This window comes from Mirounga leonina, unplaced genomic scaffold (genome assembly GCF_011800145.1).
Source record: "Mirounga leonina isolate KUSES-001 unplaced genomic scaffold, KU_Mleo_1.0 Mir_82, whole genome shotgun sequence".
Classification (NCBI taxonomy): Eukaryota; Metazoa; Chordata; class Mammalia; order Carnivora; family Phocidae; genus Mirounga; species Mirounga leonina.
In genome coordinates this window covers 9,215,423-9,241,628 of record NW_023270825.1, presented here as the reverse complement: position 1 = coordinate 9,241,628, position 26,206 = coordinate 9,215,423, and the positions used below count along the sequence as shown (strand labels likewise).

Here is a 26,206-nt window from a genome sequence, read left to right as displayed (position 1 = left end):
AAATACAGACACAAGGACGATGTATTTATTCATGCCTAATAGAAGAATAATGGTTATTTAGGGAGAGTTAGCAATATTAAGGCACTATTACATTTGATATCACTATTACAAAGACCCAAGTAAGACAGCTGAATCATTTGTACAGTGCAGACAATTCTCAGTATAGAACTTGCCTATAAAATATTGCTCTCAAGCCCTCCCCTCTTTCATCTTCTATTATAAATGTACTGGACATACATCTCTATAGTAATAATTTGGGGGGTGGAATCACAATGTAATCACATTAGGAACACAAGATTTTCTCTAATGCAGATAAAGGAAAAATACTATCAGCTAAATGTTATCAAATGTTACATGCCAGAAGTGGGCTGAAAGTTTAAGAAACTCATTTTTTCCTCACAACCTCAAGTAGGTAATATTATGACCAGTTTACCAATGAGCAAGCGGACACTCGGAAAGGTTGCCATATGCCCTGGGTTCCTCAGCTACAAACTGGAGGAATCACATTTGAACCCTGGCCTCTCTGACATCAAACACTTGCTCTTCACCAGCCCTATAATGCGCTGATAAAATATTAATATTTAATTTTGCAAGGTGGAAAAAGCTTAAAATTTAACACCGATCAGAGTCCTCATGAGGCCATTCAAACCTTTGGGTTTGTCATGTGAATTTTGCCTTCCTGGGCTATTACCAACAGAAAGACAGAAATCCTGAAATCTCAAAAGTATTAGACAAGTCTACTGCCTTTCTTTTCCCCTTCAAATAGTTACTGATCTAACTCCTCAGTCAAAGAACCTTTCTACCATTTCAAAGATCAATTTTTTAAATTGAGATCCTTCTCTCATTATTTGAGTTCTTTATGTACATTATTTTTAAAATTCTGAACTGGTTTGCTGACATTTTCTAATTCCCAGAAGACTTTCCAAATGTGTTTTTTAAATTGCTACTTTATTGTATACATTGAACTGTCAGCTAAAACAGAACCACCACCACAACTACCAGAGCGAGGTTGCTTCAACACCAAGAAAGTTTTCAATACCAACAAAACTCCCAATTTTTATAGCACTTTTCCTTTTTTAAAAAAATATTTTATTTATTTGAGAGAGAGCGCGAGTGGGGAGAGGGATAGAGGGAGATGGAGAGGGAGCCGACGCCCCACTGAGCAAGGAGCCCAACTGGGGGCTCCATTCCAGGACCCTGGGATCATGACCTGAGTAGAAGGCAGACGCTTAAGCGACTGAGCCACCCAGGAGCCCCAGCACCTTTCTTCTATGAAATTCTTAACACTTCTCTCAGTCCACAATGTTTCTATGCACCTAGTCACATGGACATCACAAATGGAGGAGAATCAAGAATGAGACAGCATGACTGGTCCAAAATCAGAAGAGTAATGATCTTTTTAAAAGCCTTAATATATAGTATTATTTTCCATAAATCTATCTTAGCTTCTAAGTACTTTAAAAAATTAAATATAAAACAATCTATTCATTCAACAAATCTGAGCACCTTCTACTATGCCCAGCACTATTCCATCCTTACGCTCATAAACCTTTACACAGCCAAAACATTTAATATCACCGTGAGCCTCGAAAATGAAAACACTATGGCCAAAATGTAATTACTTTATGTCTTCTTTCTAGTAACAGTCTTACTGACATCCTCAGACAACATTTTCTTGTGGCATCTTCTTAGTCACTTATTTAGAATATAAAGCAACTTTGTATTTTGAGAGTACCAACAATTCATTGACACTTTCAGATAAACAGGAAAGCCACTTTGTACTGGGGATTTATTTTAACAAAGGCTTTTTTACATGACTGAAAATTTAAATTTCATCAGCTAGGCCTCAAAAATACTGCTCTTCTCTCTGTATTCATTCTCAGAGTAGACACCACCACATAAGAACGGCGACCAACACACATTCCTAAAGACAGGCAGAGAGAATCCTGACTGCCTATACTGTCCAGAAAAGAGTTCATTTGCGAATGGATTGTTATTCAGCATCTGTCAAAAGCCTGAATGAGACAATTGATATTTCAGGGACATCAGCTGAAAGATAAATTAACTAAACTCTACTGAATCAATTTACCAGACTGATACACACCTATATTACTAAAGCTTGCTTTTCTATTATGCCTGAGGCTTTTATCCACTTTCTCTAAAATGGCATGTGAAAAATGTCTCCCTATCATTTGTAAAATGCAAAACATTTTCTCCACATATTGTTAACGTTTTATGCAAGAATCCAAACGATTAATTATTCTTTGCACAAGAGAAAAGTTTGCTTCTCTTGGTATACTTCCTCCTATTAATCAATGCCAACTATAATTAGTCTTGTTTCCTCTTTTGCTTTGACTAATAAAAATTTTAAAAAGAAAAAAAAAAAACTCTTTAGTTACACACAGATGCTGAGCCATCCTTGCCCTAAGTCTCTCCTCTAATTCCCTCTAGCAATTTCCATACTCTACCCCTCAACCTTTGCCATAATTCAGTCTTCTCAAACCTATAATGTAAGACAATTTCAAATCCTTTCTCAAGTAGACAAATAAAAAAGTAATAAATAGTTGTCTCTACATCGCTGTACTAATACTAGAATCGCTTTAGTAGAAATTAGTTACAACTAAAAATCATCCTGGATCATGCAAAAGATTTGGTAAACATCAAAGAATCAGAAAATAAGGACTAAAAGATCCACTAAAAGAGATAATACTGCCTCCTAAGCTTCCTGTCTACTTTGGCAAGCCGTAAGTGCATAACGATAGAAAAAATATTACAAAGAAACCTGTGAATAAGAGCTAGTATAGTACATATCCATCCACTGGGGTTTCTGAATGAAGTAAACTCTTGAATGTCCAAAAGCAGAGCACAAGGTAAACAAGATAAATCACTTGGTTTCGACTTAATATTTACACAAGTGAAACACAGGCCTTGCCAGTCTCTTCTTCGAGCACCCACCAGACACCAGAGCGCAACAGAGCCCCAGGATGAAGCAACTCAACAATCTCAGCTACTTGAACATCCACTTGCCAGTGGTAGGAAGCAAGATCATAAAAAGGAGTACATCCTGGGCCTCAAGGAGATTAAAGTCTTTTATTAACACAGAGGAATTGTTTATAGGATAGTATAACTGCCTGGGAACAACCCTCGGAAAACTCATATTGCAATAAATTCTGAATTGAGTGTTTTGATGACCGAGAAACAGTCTGACCACTTCTGAGTATATACCCAAAAGAAGTGAAAGCAGGGACTCTAACAGATACCCGTACATCTACGTTCAGAGCAGCATTATTCACAAAGCCAAAAGGCAGAAGCAAACCAAGTGTCCATCCGTGGAAAAAAGATAAACAAAATGTGTATGTGTATTGAATACTATTCGGCCTTAAAAAAGAAGGAAATGCTGACACATGCTACAACAGGAATGAACCCTGAAGACTACGTTAGGTGAAACAAGCCAGTCACAAAAGGACAAATATTGTAGGACTCCAATGATATGCGGTTCCCAGAGCAGTCAGATCCACAAAGACAGAAGAATGGTGACTGCCCAGGTCTGAGAGGTGGGTGGAATGGGTAGTGTTTAATGAGGGCAGAGTTCCAGCTGAAGATGATGGAAAGTTTTGAAGATGGATGGTGGTGATGGTTACAAAACAACATGCATATACTTAATGTCACCAAACTGGTTAAAATGGTAAATTTCGTGATGTGTATTTTACCACAAAAAAGGGAAAAAATCTGAATTATTCAGATAATCAGAACTCACCAGAATATTTAAGGTTAGAGTTTCATGCATTCAACAGTATTAACGAAGGACTTACCTGCATGCCATGCAGGTTTTTCTCCTAAAATCCACTTGGCGCAACAATGCAGTGCAACGCAATGGAAAGGGCCCACACACAGGCCCCTGAAATCACACCATGACTGAATCCTGACTGCCACTTCTAGATTCATAACTCAGGTCAATAATCTCAGTCTTCGTTTCCTTGCATGTAAAATAAGGATAATATTGAGTTTGCCTCGGGGTCACAGTGAGGATTAAATGAGAATGTATATAAAGGCAACTGAAACATCTTGGCACATAATAAGGAGGCACTTTTTATTAATAAATGTGTCCCTTCTTTCCTTTGCCACAAGAAATGACCACAGGATGTTAAGGTCATGAGTGAGAGAACCTCTATGAAATACCTACTTTCTCAAATGAAACCAGCATCTCACTTGTCAGAGAGTGCCCGGGAATAAATCATCTCAATGCCATAAAAGTCATCCTTCCTAGAAGGCAGCGCTACACCAAAAGAGCTACCAACTATGTACCACCACAAAATCACTATCACGTAAGAATCATGAGCCACATCAAAATAAAATGTCTTTAAAACCTGCAAGACAAGAAAACTTTGCAATGGCCAAACCTCACACTATACAACTCATACAAGAGCCACAGGCAAAATACAGTAGACGTTCTTAACCTTTAATGAGGAGATGATAGCATATACCTAAAATAATGGCAGGAAAAGAAGATCTTTTCTCCCCAAATTGACTAATACATCTTTTCTTAAAACAGCATGTTGATGCCATGAATAAATCCATTAACCCATGTTACCATTTAAATGTCCATAGTGACCATTTTAGAGACAATCCTTATAGTATTTCTAACCTATAAACAGAGTAAGTTTGATATGGCCTAAAATGAAGTTCTAAAACAATTGTGTGTGTGTGTGTGTGTGTGTGTGTCATATGCACCACAGAATATACATGTACTAGTAGTAGCTATGTGGTAGTAGCTAGCTCTAAAGACAACACTATGCAAAATAAACGGATTATTCCAGAGCCTAGATATGAATAATATTCCCCAAAATATTAATAGTGCTAAAATCACTATTCCCTAGCGGTCTCATTCAGAATCCTGTACCACCATCTACCCTCTAATAAATTACTGGAGCTCTTGGTTAAGATGCATACTCTTACTTAGGACATTTAATGTTTACAGCAATACATTTTCAATTCAGTGAACCTTTTATTAAAGCACATTTTAAAATACATACTTTCCAAGTTACTTAACTCCTCACTCCTGCGCTTTTCCATTCACCGAGTGCGCTGCAACTTAAAAAACAAGCAACAGAAGACACCTGAAAATCGGGATTGTAAAGATTCAGGAAATTCAAAGCCAGAAGCACCTCCAAGCAGCACAGACTTCAAAGTAATTACTCTTTAAAAAGATGAATGCTTTGGGGCGCCTGGGTGGCTCAGTCGTTAAGCGTCTGCCTTCGGCTCAGGTCATGATCCCAGGGTGCTGGGATCGAGCCCCGCATCGGGCTCCCTGCTCAGCGGGCAGCCTGCTTCTCCCTCTCCCTCTGCCTGTCTCTGCCTACTTGTTCTCTCTCTCTCTGTCAGATAAATAAATAAAATCTTTAAAAAAAAACACACAAAAAAAAATCTAAAAAAAAAAAAAGATGAATGCTTTTTAAGTGGGATAATCCTAAGAATGCTTCGACTTTTCATATGGATCGGTAACGTGTCGCCAAAAGAATGACTTCCTTCACAAAAGCACTGACTGAACACTATAGAGCAAAGGACTCCACACTCATCCCTGTTTTCACAAATCTCCACGCTATTAGAGATACATTACGTGGTTTGTTAAGCTCTGCTGCGGGCAAAGCCTTCGGGGCAGCTCAGCTTTTCTAGACAATCCACCTAAATCTCATGTGCTAACCTAAAACATACACCGACTTCCCGAAGATTAAAAACCCTCCAGAAAGGCTCCCTTGCGGGGTTCCGGCGTTCTGGCAACAAAAACATCGGAGGGGAGGGGCGAAAAGATGGCCTCGGCCCCCCGCCCCAGGGGACCCAGATCTGGTCACCTGCCAGTAAACACGAACAATCCTCCCCGGGCGGGACCCGAAGGCTCGAGCTTCCCTGCCAGCCCCGACAGCCGGCCTTCCTGCCCACCGAGGAGGCCCGGCGCGGGGGGGCACCGCCGCCGCAGGTCCCGAGGATGCTCCCCGGACGCCGCCGCGGGCCCCGCACCGCTCCCGCGCGCGTAACCGGACCTGTCAAAGCCTGCTCTCCTCGGGCCCGGCGGGCGGCAGGACGGCTCCACGCGCGAGGCGGAGGCGCCCGCGGCCGCCGCCAGCGCGACCGCACCGAGTCCCCCCAGGGCGCCGACTCCGGAGGGGCGCCGGGGTCGGGGCGGCGGGGAGCCCGGCGCGGGGGACGCCCGGCCCGCAGGCCGCGCCGCCCGGGACCAGCGAGGCCGCGCCATCTGGTCGCGCCGGCTCCCCTCCCCGGCGGGTCCCGGCCCGGGCGCCCACGCGGGCCTCGGCGCGGAGGCGGGCGCGGGGGCCGCACGGAGCCGCTCCCCGCCCCGCACACAAAGCGACTCCGCGGGAGCCCGCCTCACCTGCAGCACGGGGCGCCGCGGGCCTTCGAGAACCATCGGACCCCGCTCCGGCGCGCGCGTCACAGCCCAGGCCTCCCGGTGCCGCCCGGCGCCGCCGCCGCCATTTCCTCCCGCTCGCCGTCGCCTCGTCCCCGCTGTCAGGTTACTCCATTCACCTGGGCCTGGAGCAGCCTGCGCCGCGCCGCGCCGCGCCTCCGCCTCGACCCCTCCCGCCGGCGCCTGCGGAGACTGCGCAGAGCCCGGCTCGCCCGCAGCCCGCGCACGGCCCGCGGCAACGGCGCACAGCGGCTTGGAGAATCCCACCCGCGCCCGCGCCGCCCCCTCCGCGCCCCCACGCTCCGCTCGCCCTGCTCGCCCGGCGCCGGCATGAGAGCGAGCCTGTGATTGGACAGAGTGCGGCGGTGAAAGGTTAATCCTGGCCCCGCAGCCACTCAGGAGCCGGGAGACAGCAGACGCGGGAGGCGGAAGCCAGGCGGCGTTTGCGGCCCTGCGCCGGGAGTGCACCCGGGCGCTCCACCGCCTGTGGCCCGGCGCCTTCGCCGCCCTCCCGGGCCCGCGCTGCTCAGCTCGGCAGAGCCTCCCGGCTCTCGGAATTCGTCCGCCTCCATTGTTGCCCCTCTGGCGCCCACCGCCCCCTAAACGTGGCCCTTCCCCACGGCCGGGATCGTTCTCCGGAGGCTCAGCGCTCCTCTTACCACCGCCTCCCCTTTTTAAAGGGCCTTCCCACTCGCCTGGTTCTCCCCCGGGGTGGTGGTGCAGGGCCCTCCACATCTGGGGAGACAACAGACCCCACCCCCACCCCCGCCCCGGAACTACTGGGATAACCGGATAATGGGATGGAGCCGGCAGCCCCACTTATGTAAATTGCTCATTTGCATAGGTCGCAACCCTCTGCCAAACCTCGTGGCTGTGAATTAAAGTATGGGTGGAGGTCAAGTACGTGATTGGCTTAAAGAGAATCCTGTGAAGAGCCCCAAATGTAGGCATCTCTGGCAGAGGACTCCCCCTGATAGACCGGTGCACTCCAGAGGAGGTGTAACAGAGACCGTGCTTCCAATCAAGCATTAGCAGCACCTACTACGTGCCAGAGACAGGGTTCCATACAGCAGCCACCGGCCCCACGAGGCTACCGGGCACTTAAAAACTGGCTAGTCCCGACTGGGATGTGGGACTCGGATGTATGTGTTCTTTACGGAAAAAAAAAAAAAAAAAAAGTAAGACATTGCACTAATCATTTATTGATTTACATGTTGAAGTGATAGTATTTTTTATGTTGGGGTAAACATTAGTTTCACTTGTTTCTTTTTCTTTTTTCAATGTGAGTGCTGGAAGAATTTTAATGTCTTGTGTGGCCCACATTTTATTGCTATTGGACAGGCTGCTCTAGGGCTCACAGGCCTGTGATGCTAACCTGGACCCTGTGAGGTGGGGGTTGTAACTGCCCCCTTTTTAACAGCTGAAGAAACTGACTAACCTCCAGCAAGTAAGCAGCTAATTAAGTGTACAAGTGAGATTAGAACCCTAGGTAGTCCGGCTTTGGGACTGGTGTGCTGTCAGTCACTACTGTGCTCACGTTTTGATCATGGGGCACCTGGGTGGCTCAGTCAGTTAAAGGTCTGCCTTCGGCTCAGGTCATGATCCAGGATCCTGATATCCAGCTCCACATGGATCTCCACATTGGGGTCTCTCAGCCGGGAGCCTGCTTCTCCCGCTCCCTCCCAGCTCCCGCTGCTTGTGTGCTCTCTCTGTCAAATAAATAAATTTTTTTTGGTTTAATTTTGATCCTATATCTGCCATAAACTGGCTTGAAGTTTCACTGAAACAGAAGGTTCATGGGCAAAATTAGGAAATAGAATGCTTTGGGCAGATGTCCATAAAAGCATTTCTTAGCAAAAGACCTCCCCAGTAACACACATTAAGGCTTTTTGGAGATAATCCTTTATGAGAAGGATGGCTTCTCAGGGTGAAGATAGGCTGGGATCCACTAGCAGTGGGAATTTGTGGGCAGGTAAAACTTTTAGCCTCTCCTGCTGTCTTTTCAACCTGTCAAGACTAGCTGAGCTTCTCCATCAGCAGGTTTGTCTGATTTTCACCAATTTTTATTTAATTTTAAAAATAAGTGGTGCATACATATGGTTCATCCATCAGACAGCATAAAAAGAAACTCCCACACCTGTTCCCCTAACAGGTAACCAGTGTTTCTTATGCTTCTGCAGAACTTTTTTATGCATCTACAAGCCAAGACTTCCTCATTTACAAAAATGGTAACATACTACACATACCTACCATACCTTGCTTTTTTTACATAATATATCCAGGAAATATTTTATAGCAATATATACAGAGCTCCTTGCTATTTTTTTTCAGTCCCCATAACATTTATTGCTAGGGTGTGCCATAATTTATTTAACCAATTCTCTATTGGTGGACATTTAGACTTCCAGTCTTTTGCAATTAAACATTGATCCATTTGGAACTGATTCAGTATATGGGATGAGGGATGGATCCAAATTTTTTTTTTTCCAGATGGCTACACAGTTTGCCACTTATTGGCCATTTGTTGAAGACTTCACTCCTATACTCTGCATTTTGTTCCAATGATCTATCTATTCATGCTCCAGTTGCTGATTTGTTTTTAAATCTGGAGACCTAAATAGAGTTTCACACTTTGTTTGGATCACTAGAAATCTTAGAGCTAATATTTCAGCCCATGTTAAGCAATGGTACAGTACCATGTGGTATGCATTTTCTTTGAGCTAATTTTTATTTTCCCTTTGCCCTGATTATTTTCATATTTTTTTTTTTTTGTAGAATAAGCCAGGATATAAATATACCTTTGTTTAAGACTCTCTGTTTGCAAGTAACAGAAACCAACCTGAAGTAGTTTAACCAAAAGGGAAGAATTTTATCATAAGGTTGTAGGACTTCTCACAAAGCTGGGAGCAGGAATAGAGCTACAGCAAAGAACTAAACCCAGGAGTTCGAAAGCTTTCAGGAACTCAAAGGTACTCTCTGTGTCCTTCTTCTGTGATTTTCTTTTTCTCTGTATTTGCTTATCTGTGTATTTTCTCTACTAACTAGTTCTCTCTGCTTTTCCATCGACACAGGAGAATATAGCCATTTCCCTATTCAGCTGGGAAGTCAGCCCAGTGTGGAGGTCAGAGCCCAAATAAAGGAAGGTGGGGTGCAGACCTGCAAAGTCAGGTGGCTGATTATATATACAAGGGGACTACACAAATTAAAAACTATATTGAGGATAATGGAAGCCAGATTTCTCACTGTTGGGGAACGGGGTTACAAATACAGAAAGTGGACAAGTAAGAAGACTTGAGTGGTCAGATTGGAATTGGAGGTATTGATGTGAACTTAAGGCTTTCAGTATATATATATAAGTATGTATATGGGATGCCTGGGTGGCTCAGTGGGTTAAGCGTCTGCCTTCGGCTCAGGTCATGATCCCGGGGTCCTGGGATTGAGTCCTGCATTGGGCTCCTTGCTCAGCAGGGAGTCTGCTTCTCCCTCTGCCTGCCGCTTCCCCTGCTTGTGCTGTCTCGCTCTCTTTCTCTCTGCCAAATAAATAAAAATCTTTTTAAAAAAGTATATACATGTGAATATACACTTCCTAGCTCTGTCCACTGAAAGAGCTTTGAGCAGCAACACTGTGAACAGCCAGGAGAATACCTCACACCCAGATCTACACACCATTTTCCACCAAAAGGAACCAGGGCTCCTTGAAGAAAGATCTGATTTCAGGGTCAGGACAGAGAAAGTATAAGATGAGCCTGGACCTTCTTATTGGGCCAGAAAATAGGAAAATGCCTGAAGAGTGAGGGAGACATTTCAAAAGGACAAAGGAGTCCACTTGAAGGGGCTCCCACTGGCCAAATCTGGGAAATTGGAACCTCAAAATAAATGATGATAGTAGAGATTATGTCCCATGGAGTAAAGTAGAATCCATGAGTCCACGCTGATGGGTTGTTGTTTTTTTTTTTAATGAGTAAATAAATGAGGGGAAGAGACAGGCCATCCTTATACTAGAATGTAACTAATAAATTTAGAAGGAATGATGGAATTAGAAAAATCACCATTTGGGAATGCAAACTTGTACAGCCACTCTGGTAAACAGTATGGAGGTTCCTCAGAAAGTTAAAAGTAGAACTACCCTACGGTACAACAATTGCACTACTAGGTATTTATCCAAAGGATACAAAAATACAGATTTGAAGGGGTACATGCACCCCAATGTTTACAGCAGCATTATCAACAATAGCCAAACTATGGAAAGAGCCCATATGTCCATCAACTGATGAATGGATAAAGAAGATGTGGTGTGTGTGTGTGTGTGTGTATAATGGAATATTACTCAGCCATCAAAAAAATGAAATCTTAGCATTTGCAATGACGTGGATAGAACTAGAGTGTATTATGTTAAGTGAAATAAATCAGTCAGAGAAAGACAAGTACCATAGGATTTCACTCTTAGGTGGAATTTAAGAAACAAAACAGATGAACATATGGGAGGGAGGGAAAAAGGGAAAAACCATAATAAACTCTTAAAGATAGAGTAAAAACTGAGGGTTGATGGAGGGAGGTGGGCGGGGGATGGGCATTAAGGAGGGCACTGTTTGTGATGAGCACTGGGGGTTGTATGTAAGTGATGAACCACTAAATTCTACTCCTGAAACCAATATTGCACTGTATGTTAACTAACTAGAATTTAAATAAAAATTTGGGGGAAAAAATCACCATTTGTCAATCATCAGAGAAGAACTATCAGCGTTTGCTAAATCTAGCGGGTAAAGGTTGGACAAGGAATGAGATAGTTACGTAGGTTCAAAGCATCTCCTCATAAAATTCTTTTTAAAAACGAGAACATTACAAAAGAGAACCTAGCAGACATCACTTTACTCAAGTATTCAGTGTTAACTGTCATGCAAAAGGTCATAGACCCCACCCCACTGGTGCTACATCGTGCGGCTATAATATGGGCTTTACTGGGGGAAACCTACATGCACAAACATACACCCTATCCCCTGAACTGTCGTTATGACACAGCACAGACCAAGCACGACTATTATGTGGGTACCACGTCAAAGGTTCCCACAGGACGAGGCCTGTTTCAGCCAGCGGCCAGGGATACAACAGACAGAGCCATAGTCCAAGACAGAAAGTGGGCCCTGCCTGACACTGCATTACATGTTTATATGTTAGCCTAGTTGGGGCTGGAAAATTCCTAGTTTCTCCAGATAATAAGAAATATATCAAGGAAAACCCCAGATATGGTGCTAGGGAGCAAGCATACCAAGGACCAAGGTCTGCTCAGGGGGCCCTGGGAACAGCCTTGCTCACCAGGAACATTGACCCTAGCCCAAGGTCTTATCTGTCTACAGACCTGCTCAGTCCTGCTTAGCAAGCTCTTAGCTCTGCTACCAAAAGAGGGAAGGAAATGAGCTTCCAGGGCCGTAGAGATTTCTCTCCCATTTGTCTCATTGCCAGTGATGTGATAAATTAACATCAGGTGCTACAGCATCACTTCTGTAATCTTTCTGCCAAAAATGGGTATCTTGAATCTTATGAGGAAGCATCAGACAAACCCGAGTTGACGGACAGCCTGTAAAATGGCCTATAATCTGGAAAAAATTTTAAGATAATGAAGGTCAAAGAAGGACAAAAGAACAGTTTCAGAATTAAGGAAACTGAAGGTATATGACAAGTAAATGCAATGTGTAATCCTGGCTTGGTTTGGATCTTTTTGCCCTAAAAGATATTCTTGGTATAACTGGTGAAAAGTAAATGGAGTTTTAGGGTGAGGGGCATACAGGAGTTCTTTGTACTTTTACATTAGTCAGAGTTCTCCAGGGAAACAGAACCAGTAGGATATATAGAGAGAATTATAAGAGGAGTTTTTGGGTTTTTTTTAGATTTATTTATTTATTAGAGAGAGAGAGAGCACACATGTGCATGTGCTCACGGGGACGGGTAGAGGGGGGGAATCCCCAAGCAGACTCCCCACTAATTGAGGAACCTGATGCCAGGCTTGATCCCACAACCTTGAGATCACGACCTGAGCCAAAACCAAGAGTCTGACACTCAACCAACTGAGCCACCCAGGCACCCCAAGAGGAGATTTTTAATAGGAATTAGCTCACTCTCTTATATCTTCCATCTGCAGAACCAGGAAAGCTAGGGTTGTAATTCAGTCTGAGTGCAAAGGCCTGACCAGGGGCCATTGGTGTAACTCCCAGAGTCCAGGAGCTCTGGTGTCCCAGGGCAGAAAATGGACATATCAACTCAAGAAAAGAGAGAGAATTTGTAGTTCCTTTGCCTTTTTGTTCCATTCAGGTCCCCAGTGGATTGGATACTGTCCATCCACATTGGTGAGGGTGGCGAAGTTTTTACTCGATCTACTGAATCAAATGCTAGTCTCTTCCAGAAACATCTTCACAGGCATAGCCAGAAATAATCTTTTACAGTTATCTGGGCATCCCTTAGGCCAGTAAGGTGAGACATAAAATTAACCATCACAACTTTCTTGCCACTTTTATTTTGGAATTATTTTCAAATAAAAAGTGAAATTAGAAACAAGAAAAAGAAGTAAAATTCTAAAGAATCTGCAAAAGACCTACTGGAACTAATATATAAGTTTATCAAGATCACTGGATACATGTTAATATGCAAAAATCATTTATATTTCTATAAATAAATAATAAACAATTAGCAATTAGAATTTTAAAATATAATGGCATCAAAACACATGAAATATTTGGGGATAAATTTAACAAAATATACACAAGAATTTTACACTGAAAACTAGAAAACACTGATCAGAGAAAGTAAAGAAGACCCAAATAAATCAAGAGGTATACTATGTTCATGGAACAATGGCTCCGTATCCTAAAGATGTCAGTTCTTCTCAAATTGACCTATAGATTCTATGCAATTCCAATCAAAATCTTGGCAGACGTTTTTGGTAGAAACTTACAAGTTGACAAGTTGGAAGATGCAAACTACTTGACTTCGAGATTTACTATAAAACTACAATAATCCAGATGGTATGGTACTGATGTAAGGACAAACACAGATCAATGGAAAATAATAGAATATAAAAAAAAAATCTATTCATACACATATGGTCAACTGATTTCTGCCAAAGATGGCGAGGATGTAGAAAGGATAGTCTTTTCAACAGTGGTGCCGGAACAATTAGATACTGATGTGCAGAAGAAAGAGAAGGAGAAGAAGAACCTCAAATCATACCCTGTGTTCATACAATTAACTCAAAATGAATTGTAAGCCTAAATGCAAATCCTAAAAATGTAAGACTTTTAGAAAAACTATAGGAGAAAATCTTTGTAAGCTCGTATTAGGCAAAGGTATCTTTGATAGGAACAAAAACTATAAACCAGAAATTTTTTTAATTGATAAATTTAATTTGGACTTCTCCAATTTTAAAATTTCTGCTCTTTGCCAAAAGAACACTGCTAAGAAAATGAAAAGTACAAACTGGTAGAAGGTATTTTCAAAATATATATCTGATAAATTACTTGTATCCAGAATTTATAAAGAACTCACAACTCAATATAAAAACACAACCCAATTTTTAAAAAGATTTTATTTATTTGAGAGTGGGGGGAGGGACAGAGGGAGAAGGAGTGAGAAACTCAAGCAGACTCTGCTGAGTGCAGAGCCCAATGTGGGGCTTGATCTCATGACCCTGAGATCATGACCTGAGCAGAAACCAAGGGTCAGACACTTAACTGACTGAGCCACCCAGGCGCCCCAACACAACCCAATTTTTAAATATGAGTAAAAGATTTAAACAGACGCCTTACTAGTGAACATATACAGATAGCAAATAAACATGTAAAAGCCTCCTCAATATCATTAGTTGTTTAAAAAATGCAATTTAAAACTATAGTGTATACCTTCTAAAATGGCCATAGAGATTGAGCTTATAGAGTGCTGACCTGGGTATAGAGCAACCAGAACTCTCATGCATTGCTGATAGGAATGCAAATAACCACGCTGGAAAATACTTTGGCTATTTTTTATAAAGTATATACTTTCCTTATAACCTAGTAATCTCAATCCTAGATAATTTACCTTTAAGAAATAAAAAACAAATGTCAACACAAAGCCCTCTATATGAATGTTTGCAGCAACTCTCTTCACAATTGCTCAAAACTGGAAACAACCCAAATGTCATCAGTCGGTGAATGGAGAAACAAATTGTGGTACATCCATACAACAGAATACTACATAACAGAGAAAAAGGAATTAACTACTGACATAAGCACCAACACTGTTGAATCAAAAGTATTATGCCAAGTGAAAGAAGCCAGACATGAAAGGTTACGTGCTATAGGGAATTCCATTTATCATTCTGGAGAAGACAAAACTACAATATAGGGAAAGAAATCAGATCAGTTGTTGCTAGGGGCAAAGGATGAAGGGAAGGGATTGATTACATAAAGGTACCAGAGAACTTTTGGGGGTGATGGAAATGTCCTATCTCCTAACCATGGTAGTGATAATACACTGTATACACTTGACAAAACTCATTGGATTATACACTTAATTTTACCCAATTCAAATTAGACCTCAATAAACCTAACCTTAAACCAAAATCTGTAACTCCGCAGTGGATCTCACTTACAACTTCATGGTCACTCTAGGCTCTAGGCAACTAATACACACACCATCTTTGCCTCGTACCACCTTGTCTCAGACATGAAACCCAGCCTTGCCTCCCTTTGCCCAGCAAGCTCATTCACTCTCCTCAAGCATGATGACCAAAAATGCACAATGGTGTTAGGTGGCAGGGAGGGAGGTGGGATGGGGCAAAGGAGGAGCTTTGCCTCTTATCAGTGAAGATAACTTCAGCTGAACAGAAGGCATTGTCATCCTCAAAATGACTTCTGAACACCCCATCACTGTAGAGTTCCTTTGTGTCTTCACCTTGCTCAACTCTTTCCCTGTCTCCTCTTTGGTGACATTTCTGTTCATCTCTTGGGGTCTGAGAATAAAATTATATCTCACCATCCACCCTCTCAGAACAACTGATGGTTCTTTCTCTGGTACCATACGTGACTCCCAGAAACAGTCTAAATTGATCTACTCCACATGAATACACAGGCTCCTGAAAACTGGCCAGTGACAGCCCCTACTTTCTGAAAGTCAATAAGCCTCAGTCCCATAACCACATCTCCAAAGCTAATGATCCATCAATCCCTAGACACTCCAGTTTCTGAAGGTCCCCCAATCTCTGAACTCCACAATTCCCAAGACCTGTTTAAGATCAGCAGTTTGCCCTGATCAGAAAGACTGTGCCATCTCTCATTCAAACAATAAATTCAGCTCTTCAATTCACACAGCGAGAAGTGGCCTCTTCCTCAAACAGGTTTTAGTGCTTGCTGACATTCACAGCTAGCAAGGGCTCACCCACCCTCTTCAGCTTAATCAGAGTATTGCCCCAGGAAGAGAGCTCCTTTCCAAAGAGGAATTCTGAGTGTCAGCTGTTACAATATTTTTTCTCACTTTATTAAAACACTCATTTATTCACGAAATATTCATTGAGCACTTCCTTTGTAGGAGACACTCTTTTTGTGCTAGAGCTACAGAGTTGAAAAAGGTAGACATGGTTCCTATTCTCATGGAACTTACACTCCAACAGGAGAGAATATCGAATACTATCAATGAAATCTGATGATTGCTATAATGGCAGATGTGTATGGATATGGGGCCATACAATAGGGGAGCCTAACTTAGTCCATGGGGCCAAGGACATTCTTCCTAAGTAAGAAATCTACTTATAAGCTGTGACCTGAAGTATTAGTAGCCACGTAAAGAGTAGGGTGACTTCCAGGTAGAAGGAACAGGATGCCCAAACCCAGAAGCAAGGAGGTATGGCTCATTCCAGGAACTGAAAGAAGTCCAGTATTGACCCACACGTAGAGCAAGTGATGAGGCAAGACAGGAAAATGGTGCCAGAACACCAAAGAACTTGTGTATCATGTTAAGGATTTACTTCTTCCTCTCAAAGATGGAGAAGCCATAGAAAGGTTTTCAAGCCAAAGGTGATCAGATCAGATATATATTGTTTAAAGTTAACTCCAGCCAGTGTAGAAAATTAAGAAGAACAAAATCTGAGTGTTCATTTCCAACAGTGTAAAAGATGTGATGATTTTGACCAGGATCGTCCTGGGGGAGAGAGATGTAGCTGAATTAGAGATATCTGGAAGGTAAAAATGTGCACATTTTCGTGTCCTCTTTTATAGTTGCGGTTTCGGGCTCACCAAGAGTCTGTTTTCTGGAAAGTAGAAGGTACAATTTGGACAGAGCACTGCTGGGCATTAGAGTTTTGCCATCTGAACAAAGGGGCTTGTTAACTGGGATTAAGATTAGCAATCTTTAATTTATCACAAGGTTAAACTTTTGTCATTATTTTGCTTTGTTTTTATCAAAATAATGAAAACAGCTAAACAAGACCCTTCATCTATTCAAGCAGCATTTTCAGTTGGAATAAAATGTAGAGAAAAATACGCCAATCAGGTACACTCCATATCTTTTTCCACTGTCCCAGATCATCATTATATCAGGCCTCTCTTTTGACTCGAGTAAAATGAAGTCAGTATTTCTTGGCATTTCCCTTTTTGGGATGACTTTTGCTCAATCATGTCCTTTGCCCTCACATCAGCACTGAATCCCTGAGGCTTATTTTTTTTTTTTTTAAGATTTTATTTATTTATTTGAGAGAGAGAGAGAATGAGAGACAAAGAGCATGAAAGGGAGGAGGGTCAGAGGGAGAGGCAGACTCCCCTCCGAACAGGGAGCCTGATGTGGGACTCGATCCCGGGACTCCAGGATCATGACCTGAGCCGAAGGCAGTCGCTTAACTAACTGAGCCACCCAGGCACCCGAGGCTTATTTCATTTAGAAGGAAAGAACCCCGGCCTTCAGACTATTCAGTATTGTCCCAGGGAAAGTTCCCCAAAACTACTTGCTGCTTTTCCCGGCGCCCCAAATAGCTCCCCTATAGAGTTTCAGTATCTTTTCACTCTGACAGGGGAAGATAAAACAACAGAAAGATTACAGCCATGTGGTTACCCAATCCGTGTCACAGTATTTGATTGACACCCTCCCCCCAATTTGGACAACAGTTTTCCCATATCTTGGCATTAGCTCTTTATCATTTGGAAAAAATGTACACTATACTCTTAATTTGTATTGAATTGTTACTCAGTAAACAACATTCATGCAGCATTCGTACTTGTATAAAGCAATTTTTAAAAGAGCTTAGAATAATAAAATCAGGTATACCCAGATATATTTTTTTTAATGCAGTTAAACAGAATTATAGACTTGAACATTGACTTTAGGATGATTTATTGTTCATTCCTTCTTTCTACTACCATTCGCCTACCTGTTTTCCTAGACAAACCAAACTTACTGTGGGTTCAGCTTCCCCATGTGATGTGAGCCAGGCAAATCAGAAAAAGGCAACTACACGGGGTCATTCCCTGCTATGGCCTGAAGATTTGGGTCCCCCAGATTCAGATGTTGAAACCTAACTCCCAAGGTGATGGTATAGGAGGTGGGACCTCTGGGAGATGATTAGGTCTTGAGGATGGAGCCCCCACAAGTGGGATTTGTGCCCTTGTAAAAGGAACCCCAGAGAGCTGCTCGCCCCTTCCACCACGTGAGGACACAGCAATGGAGTCGGCGGTCTAAAACCTGGAAGAGGGCTTTCCGCAGAAGCTGGTGTCTTTTTGTGCATCCTCATTTCCTCTTCTTATAAGGACATACTGGATTAGGACCCAACCATATGACCTCTTTTTACCTTAATCATCTTTAAAAAAAAAATTATGTATTTATTCATGAGAGACAGAAAGAGAGAGAGGCAGCGGCAGAGGGAGAAGCAGGCTCCCTGTAGAGCAGGGAGCCCGATGCCGGACTCGATCCCAGGACCCCAGGATCATGACCTGAGCTGAAGGCAGCCGCTTAACCACTGAGCCACCCAGGCACCCTCTTGATCACCTTTCTAAAGGCCCTTTCTCCATATACAGTCACATTCTGAGGTTGGCAAGGAGGGCTTCATGAATTTTGTGGGGACACAACACAGCCCATAACACTCCAGAGTGCTTCTGCTGCCACTGGGGTCTTGGGGTGCATGAAACTGACGCCCGGAGTGTCATCCCGAGCTGAACACTGGTGGGAGCCACCATCCTTGCTTGCTTACTGTCCACTTATGACCTTCTCCCTTACCTAATAATTCAGAGGAAAGAAAAAGAGAAGCTATTAGGTGTGAATCTCTTAGACTGGTTCACTCCACCGCTCAAAATCTTCCGTTGCCCCTCATCCAAGCATTTTAGTGTGGCGCTCAAGTTCCCCCGAAACCCAGCCTCAACCAGGGGTTCCGGTCTCATGCCCTGCTCCCTGATCTGCTGCCTCCATACTCTGGGCACAATGACCTCCTGGGGCCACATCCCCACTAAAGCAGAGCTTCTCGAGGGCACGAATAATGGTGTCTGTGTCATACCCATCTCTAAGTCTCCACCGTGCGCATGGAGCAAAAGTAAAAAGGAGGAAAGAGCGAGGGGAAGGAAGGAGAAAGAAAAGGAGAGGGAGAACCAAACCCAAGACAGCGTGATTCCCTATGATCGCAACACACAATCGCTTATCACACCACCAGTACAAAGATCCCTTCTTCCGTTTAGAGTTTAGCTAAACATACCTTCTTCACGCAGTGTCAAGGCAAGTTACACCTAGAGTAGCCTCGGCAGGACGCCGTGGCTCCTGTCTGTGTAGCACGCACACACATCTTGTCTGTCCTGGTGCAGCACGTGCTTTCTTAAATGGGAATTCCTTTTCCCGCGATATCCTGCCTCCAACAGAGTGTTCTCCCCGAGGGCCGGGCACAGACCCCACCCCTAATCTCGGGGCGGGACGTGTGAAGGCTGGACCAATCACTATTCACGTTTCTCCTGGCCACATGACACCACCCTGGCCAATCAGAAACCTTCCCTAGGATTTTGCGCCTGGAATTGGTGAAGGTGAATCCCTCCGCCTCACTAGTCGTGTGGTCCTGGAAGCCGCTGACAGCCAAGTTTCCCCAAGTGTGGAGAGAGCCCATTTCAGGGGAAGCAAATGACACCAAAACAACAAACAAACAAAAAAAACCAGGAAAACTGAGATGAGAGCTGGAGGAAGAAAGAGAGACAGATGCAGAGACACTGTAGGATATCCTTAAAGCCAGCTTCATTCCATCTTGCCCCCAGTACTTTTTTTTTTTTTTTAATATTTTATTTATTTATTTGACACAGAGAGAGAGGGAACACAAGCAGGGGGAGCAGGAGAGGGAGAAGCAGGCTTCCCGCCGAGCAGGGAGCCCGATGCGGGGCTCGATCCCAGGAGGCAGACGCTTAAAGACTGAGCCACCCAGGCGCCCCGCCCCCAGTACTTTTAAAAGTCATTTGAATTGCATTTCTGTCTTTGCAAGTAAAAATGGATTATAAAAAATAGTAAGCTTGAGGGACGCCTGGGTGGCTCAGTCAGTTAAGCATCTGCCCTTGGCTCGGGTCATGATCCCAGGGCCCTGGGAGTGAGCCCCACATCGGGCTCCTTGCTCAGCGGGGAGCCTGCTTCTCCCTCTGCCGGCCACTCCCCCTGCTTGTGTTCTCTCTCTCTCTCTCTCTGACACATAAATAAACAAAAATATCTTTCAAAAAAATAGTAAGCTTGAATTTTCATTGATCTTTAGCAATTTTTGTGTAAAATGTGGTCAGAGGACAGTATATATAGTGAGAGATAGGTCAGGCTGTTTCCAGATAATCTAGATTGGAATCCAGCTTCGTCCCTTACTGGATCACCTTACTAAGCTTCAGTTCTGTTTTTACCCATGATTTGGGGTTGCGAGAATTCAATGAAATATTGTATGTAAAGTGATTAGCACATAATCAACATTCTGCAGGTTGTAGTTATCATGAATATTAGAGACATGTGGGAAGAATCATTCAAAGTAGTTAAATGGAAGCAACACATACTTGAGTACGTCTTAAGTATGAGGATTCTCGACCCTCATAATCCTGTGCTGGGCATCCCAGGATATGAGAGAACTGCTCATGGTCTGTGCCCTCCAGATGCTGACAATCCTCTCTGCCAGGGGATTTTCAAACTATGAGATGCTTCCTAGAGAAGCAGCCTATTTCTGTGTGTCTCCCACCTCAGCGATCAGCCCCTGAGAGCAGGAAACATGCCAGACCCTCTTTGTACCCCATGCACTTTGCTCCATGCCGGGCACAAAGCAGTAGTTCAATAAAAGTCTGCTGGATGAATGAGCCCTAAAGTAAAAGACACCTGTTCTTCGAAAGTCGCTGTCACTGAACTGGCTTTTGAATGGACGCCAAGGAATATCAAGCAGGCGAGGCTTAGAAACAAACTCACTCCTGCCCCAGGTTTCAGCTCTAATGTTCTCTCTTGAAGTGTCCACACTTGGCAGAGCTCGATCACATGCCAGAGCAAGCGTGAGTTTTTCAGACTGGACTATCCATGTTTTGGATTTCTCCCAGAAGTTTGGCAACTGGGCAGTGGGAATGTTTCCTCAGTTTCCCCACCTGGCCTGAATCTCTCAGTAAAAATCCAGGAATGTGTCAAGAAGGTGCAGCTCGACTCAGAATGACATTTCTTTGAGGCTTCCCCCCGAAATGAGCTGCCTCACCTTTGACTCTGCCAGGCCAGGGTGAGCCGTCTTCTCACCAGCCCTGGTCCTTTGTCTGTGCGCTGTTCAATTGTGCTGCGGAGTGTCTTCTCAGCACCCATTGCTGTCTGCTTTAAAGCCACAAAAGCCCGAATCAGTGCTCCCACAAAGGCTGCAGTCCAGTGGCTTGTTGCAGACCATGCAGTTTTCTTAGCTGATTGTTGATTACAGCTTGTCTGTATTGATCAATTTCTTGGAGTGACAATCAACCAAAACCAAAGCTAGCTACCATAATTGATAAAGGGATTTTGTTGGAAGGATACTGTTAAATCCTGCAATAGATCTCCCTGTTATAATCCGAGGGCGAGTTGAATAATCTAAGGGGAGGGCACGAAGCAGGACCAGTGTGAAGCTCATGCTCATTGGCGTTCTGCCATGGATGTGTCTCAATACCCGTAAGTCTAGATTAAAATTCCAAATGCCTGGGAGGAAGAATTCCGATTGGCCCAGCTTAGGTCATGTATGAAGTCTTAGACCGAGTGAAAGAAATAAGGCTGTTGAAATAAGTCATGGAGATGTAATATATAGCATGGTGACTATAGTTAATAATATGCTATTGCACACTGGAAAGTTGCTAAGAGAGTAGATCTTAAAAGTTCTCATTACAGGGGCGCCTGGGTGGCTCAGTTGGTTAAGCGACTGCCTTCGGCTCAGGTCATGATCCTGGAGTCCCTGGATCGAGTCCTGCATCGGGCTCCCTGCTCGGCAGGGAGTCTGCTTCTCCCTCTGACCCTCCCCCCTCTCATGTGCTCTCTCTCTCTCATTCTCTCTGTCTCAAATAAATAAATAAATAAATAAAATCTTAAAAAAATTTTTTTTAAATAAAAAAAAAAGTTCTCATTACAGGAAACAACATTTTGTAGGTGTGGGTGGTGATGGAAGTGAGCGACTTAGTGTAGTAATCATTTTGCAATATATACAAATACCAAGTCATTACGTTGTACCCCTGAAACTAATGTAATGCTACATGTCAATTACACGTCAATTAAAAGAAAGAAAGAAAGACTCTGTCCAGAGACTCCCACTATGGGCCAGTGTTTTCCTTCCTGTTGTTTCTGTAATGGATTGCCACAAACAGTGGTCTCAAACAACAGTTTGTACTGTTACAGTTCTGGAGGTCAGAAGTCTGGAATCAGTTTCCTGAGACTTCAAGCCAAGGTACTGGCAGGGCTGGTTCCTCCTGGAGGCTCTGACGGGAGAATCCATTTCCTTGCCTTTTTCCACGTCTAGTGGCTGCCTGTGTTCTTTGGCTTGAGGTCCCTTCCTCCATCTTCAAAGCACAACAGTCTGCTTCCAACACTAAATCACCTTCTACTCTTCTGGAGTCAAATCTCTCTCTGCCTTCCTCTTGCAAGGACACTTGCAATTACTCCCAGCATTTACCTGAATGATCCGGATAATCTTCCCATCTCAGGATCCTTAACTTAATCTCATCTGCAAAGTCCCTTTTGCCACATAAAATAACATTCGTAGGTTCCAGGGATCTGACACGTGTATCTTTGAGGGCCATCTTTGTTCAGCCTACCACAGTGGGGCAGGAAGTTTTCAGAGAAGGACAGGTGGACAAACTATCCCTAAGATGCCCACCACTGGTATCACCCGATGAACTCGAGTGATTGCTGTGCCCCGAGCCTTATGCTAAATACCCTACACGCATTAATGCCTTTAATCTCTAGTGCTGCTTGAAGAGTAGGTGTTACTGTTATCTCAATTTTACCAATAAAGAGATTAAGACTCAAAGAGATAAGGGACACACATTATCAATAGAAGCCTCGGTAGGTAAGGGACACAGTCACATACCAGTTAGTAGTGATTCTGGGATTTAAATCCAAGACTGACTGACTTCGGGTCTGTGTCACCAGGCTTGTATTGCTAGGCTATGCTCCCAAAAAGCCAACCTGTACTATTTCCAGGTGCACTGACAGGTGGGAGCCTAATACACACTGGGCGATTTGTTAAGGCAGATTCTAGAGTCAGCAAAACTTGTCTGCAACACTCTCTCCAGCCTTTTCTCTGACAACTGTTCCTCAATATACGTCATACTGCTTCCCAGTAAATTCAATCCATCCTCCAGATTTCCCTCCCCCAAATGAAAGCACATGCTCTAGACCCATCCAACTTAGTTAAGGGACTGATTATTCCCTAGGCAATAGGGAAATGAGACACTATTAAAAATAATATTGGGGGGCGCCTGGGTGGCTCAGTCGGTTAAGCATCTGTCTTTGGCTCAGGTCATAATCTCAAGAGTCCTGGGATCAAGCCCTGCATCGGGCTCCCTGCTCAGCGGGGAGTCTGCTTCTCCCTCTCCCTCTGCCTCTCCCCCCTCCACTTGTGCTCTTCCTCTCTCTCTCTCTCTCCCCCCCAAATAAATAAATAAAATCTTTAAAAATAGTAATATTGGGATAGCACACATAAACTGGAACTGTCCCAGGCAAGCCAGATGTGTAGTCGACCCACACTTAGATGTTTTGGGATTTATCTCCTCAGGGCTCCATTTGCAGACAGTTTATTAAAAGCAAGGAGTAAATAAGACATCATAAAGTATTAATAGGTAATAATGGCTTATTATCTCTCTCTCAGAGGTATGTATTAGTAGCTGGAAGATTTTTCAGTAATCACAATGATTTTTAACTCCAAAAGGAAAAATCACAAATGGTACTATTTGCAGTATTGAGAGAGCCTGGAGCTAAGATATGTGTCTGAGGCTGGGGAATGAGAGACCAGGGATTAAAAGGAAAGAAGAATCTTTTCGGTGGAGGAGTTTCTAGACTCTTCACAAAATAACCTCACATGATGGGGAGGGGGCGCCTGGGTGGCTCAGTTGGTTAAGCAGTCAACTCTTGATTTCTGCTCAGGTCATGATCTTGGGGTCTTGGGATCAAGCCCTGCGTTGGGCTCCAGGCTCAGTGGGGAGTCTGCTTGGGGATTTTCTCTCTCTCCCTCTACCTCTGGCCCATTTGCTCTCTTTCTCTCACATAAATAATCTTCTTAAAAAAACCTAAAAAACAAAAATTCGCATTGGTAAGAACCACCTCTACATGCCCCTACAGCCAGTCTTAGTCTTCCCAGTTTTGCTGTCGACTATCTGAAGAACTTAACCCCAGTCATCATGGGTCTCAGCAGTAGGCCAGCAGGAAAGGGCGGAGACTAGGAACCAGATGGGCCTTTGGGAGACTAGGGCACCCGTAAACCAGAGTCAGCAAGGTTCCCAGGACCCAAAAGATGTTGATAGATCTGGGCTTGGTCCAAGAAGACTCAGTCTGTTGCATAGGACCCCACAGCAAATGAAGTTCTCAGAAAACATCATGACTTCACCTAATTTTCCAGTGTTTGATAAGATTCCATCCAGTAAGGGAAGATACTTGGAGAATAATTTGGGGTTCCAAGGAATGAGCTAGAGAAGGCTGAGCTAAGGACCCAAGTTCCAGCCCAGTAGTCAAGATTCAGAGCCATTCTTGAATCTTTGCTTAGAGAACTAGGAGATAACCAAGAACTTGGGCAGAAGCCCCAAACCATCGATTGAGAAAACAAGGCTGGAGTAAGGAGGAAAATTGCAAGTTGGTGGTCAAACAAGGGCCACTGACCAGCCCTCAGGTTTGGAGCATCACCAATTATAGCAATGCAGGCAGACCCCCCCCCCCCCCAGCACCTGGCTCACACAGCGCCATGGCTTCCCCGGTGCCCAGTGTGGCAGGGAAGGTGGCTTCCCTAGAGCCTGGCTTCTGCAGTATACAGCAGTCAGCAGCACCCAGCACCCGCACCCCACAGCTTCCACTGGTGGTCTCATAGGGCCTGCAGCGAGATGCTTCCCCAGGAACGGCTTTCCCCAGCACCTAGAGGATGGATTTCCAGCAAGTTCCACCAGCAACTGCACTGTCATCCAGTAAGCCATGCCCTGCCCTCTGACAATGTCAGTCCTCAGCCCTCTTTCCATCTTCAATTCCTATATTCTTTAGTGCGCTCTTTAGTTCCTACTAGTCAATTCCTTGTGACATCAATCCTTGTTATAGTTAATAATTATATTAAACTTTTCCCTTTCTTTTTCTTTGTTTTAAAGGTTTATTTATTGGGGCGCCTGGGTGGCTCAGTCATTAAGCGTCTGCCTTCGGCTCAGGTCATGATCCCAGGGTCCTGGGATCGAGCCCTGCATCGGGCTCCCTGCTCTGTGGGAAGCCTGCTTCTCCCTCTCCCACTCCCCCTGCTTGTGTTCCCTCTCTCGCTGTGTCTCTCTCTCTGTCAAATAAATAAACTCTTAAAAAAAATTAAAGGTTTATTTATTTATTTTAGAGAGAGAAAGCATGAGCGGGAGGGGCAGAGGGAGAGGGAGAGAGAGAATCTCAAGCAGACTCCATGCTGAGCATGGAGCCTTACACCGGGCTTGATCTCACAACCCTGAGATCATAACCTGAGCCAAAACCAAGAATCAGACGCTTAACCAACTGAGCCACTCAGGTGCCCCTAAACTTTTCCCTTTCAAATGTCTCTATGGTTTCTGTCTCCTCATTGAACCCTAACTGCTACAAAGAGTGTTGACCACAGAATCTGGGCCTGGATGGAAATGTGGACTGTGGTCCATACTATGAGTGCCCCCCAGTGTCCCTTCATCTTATGCTATTAGTAGAGATGCATAGAAGAGGTTCGCAAACTCCAAGAAGCCTTTGGATAGAATTCAGGGTGTTCATGAACCAGGATGAGGAAAAAAAAAAGTACATCTTTGTTTTAACTAACCTCTAACTGGAATTTATCATTTCCTTCAATTACAAATGTAATGAAGGTGATGGTCACAGTAAGTTACAGCAGTGATTAGACCTGCTACCATGTTTGTTGTTAATGCAATAAGAAGCACAAATGTAAATCTTTCACTATTATTTTTAATGTGTATTTTTTTTTTAAGATTTTATTTATTCATCTGAGACACAGAGATACAGAGAGAGAGAGAGAAAGCATGAGCAGGGAGAGAGGCAGAGGCAGAGGGAGAAGCAGGCTCCCCGCCGAGCCAGAAGCCCGATGTGGGGCTCGATCCCAGGACCCTGGGATCATGAGCCGAGCTGAAGGCAGACGCT

At 43.9% G+C, this 26,206-nt stretch overlaps 1 protein-coding gene across 6 annotated transcripts in view; it reads right to left on the bottom strand.

Annotated features, from left to right (window-relative positions):
* The window catches only part of DICER1 (dicer 1, ribonuclease III), a 70,692-nt gene extending 64,130 nt beyond the window's left edge, over positions 1 to 6,562 (bottom strand). For 3 of the 6 annotated variants that reach the window (XM_034992734.1, XM_034992735.1, XM_034992732.1), the window contains exon 1: positions 6,389 to 6,479. The gene's annotated coding sequence lies outside the window, so the exon portion shown is untranslated. Of the gene's footprint in view, positions 1 to 6,388; positions 6,481 to 6,543 lie in introns of those variants that run through there. The other 3 variants (XM_034992733.1, XM_034992737.1, XM_034992736.1) reach the window with 3 other exon arrangements.
* Positions 6,563 to 26,206: the final 19,644 nt, after the last annotated feature.